This window comes from Lucilia cuprina, chromosome 2 (genome assembly GCF_022045245.1).
Source record: "Lucilia cuprina isolate Lc7/37 chromosome 2, ASM2204524v1, whole genome shotgun sequence".
Lineage (NCBI taxonomy): Eukaryota > Metazoa > Arthropoda > Insecta > Diptera > Calliphoridae > Lucilia > Lucilia cuprina.
The window spans coordinates 8204690-8206033 of record NC_060950.1 but is presented as its reverse complement, the minus strand read 5'-3'; the positions used below and the strand labels follow the sequence as shown (position 1 = coordinate 8206033).

Here is a 1344-nt window from a genome sequence, read left to right as displayed (position 1 = left end):
TCAGTTCTAGTTCAGTTCTAGTTCAGGTCTAGTTCAGTTCTACTTCAGTTCTAGTTCAGTTCTAGTTCAGTTCTAGTTCAGTTCTAGTTCAGTTCTAGTTCAGTTCTAGTTCAGTTCTAGTTCAGTTCTATACAGACCTAAGAGTCTTAAGTTCTAGAGATTATTTATTCAACCCCAAATTCATGTTTCCTGATTTATCTCGTGCACACTTAAACCGTTAACTCCTTTTAAATATCAACAACCTCAAATTTAAAAAAAATATTTAAATTTGTATTTTATTGATATTTGTTTATATCACACGCACTCCACTGTTATAAAGCCAGACAACTCTCACATGAAGCTGATCCTTAAAGGCAGTTGTAGTAATTTACATTTTGTTTAAGCTTGACAAATTTTTAAATCTCCATAATATTGATGTATTGGAAAATATTTGAAGTAATAAAATACATAAAGACAGAACTGCATAATTTATTTTCCACCTCTAACAAGAACAACTTCAATACAAGCTGAATATTGAAGTCATATGGGTAGAAAGGTTTTTTATTTCTAACAAATACTTCTTTAGAAAGTCAACAACAAAAGCAATTCTACTTAAATGAAAAGACCTTAAAAATTAAAGAAAAAGTCGCAACCAGAGGGCGTAGATTTTTGTTTTAAATGAAACAGGAGAAAAAAATAAAAAATATGGGAAATCAAAGTCAGCGAATAAATCAAAAAGATGTTCGAAATTTAAAGCTTTAACGGGGGGTAGTTTGTTTTTTGTTAAAGAATTTTTTCTGCCACTAAATTGAAGATTGGGTGGGTTTTATTTTGTATATACTGATTAGTTTTTTTTTTTGTTAGATATGTTTCCCTTTTTTCAGTTTTTATTAAAAATAACAAAAGACAAAACTAAAATTTTTCAATGTTTGCAAAATGTTGCAGACAAGTACAATGTCAACATTAAATAGGCATTTATTAGGAAACAAAACAAACATCTACATTATCTGTAATGACAAAAAAAAAAGATATTCAAAACTTCAAAAAGATTAATATAAAGTCTGGAGAAACCGATGGTAGCAGCTAAAGTCATGTCATCTTGCATTTGCGTTTCATAAAAGATAAATGTTGAGAAAAAATTGTTATTGTTGTTATTATAAAAAAGATTCCAAAGATTGTTGTAATAAAGACATCGAAATGAAGATAGAATATATCGTTGAATATATTTATAGTTTAATTTCAGTTCTAGTTCAATTTTAGTTCAGTTCTAGTCCAGTTCTAGTTCAGTTCAGTTCTAGTTCAGTTCTAGTTCAGTTCTAGTTCAGTTCTAGTTCAGTTCTAGTTCAGTTCTAGTTCAGTTCTAGT

At 28.7% G+C, this 1344-nt stretch overlaps 1 protein-coding gene across 2 annotated transcripts in view; it reads right to left on the bottom strand.

Moving 5' to 3' along the window:
* Nucleotides 1-1344, bottom strand: part of LOC111679875 (uncharacterized protein DDB_G0271670-like) — a 210988-nt gene that overhangs the window by 91047 nt on the left and 118597 nt on the right. The gene's annotated exons all lie outside the window — the stretch shown is intronic.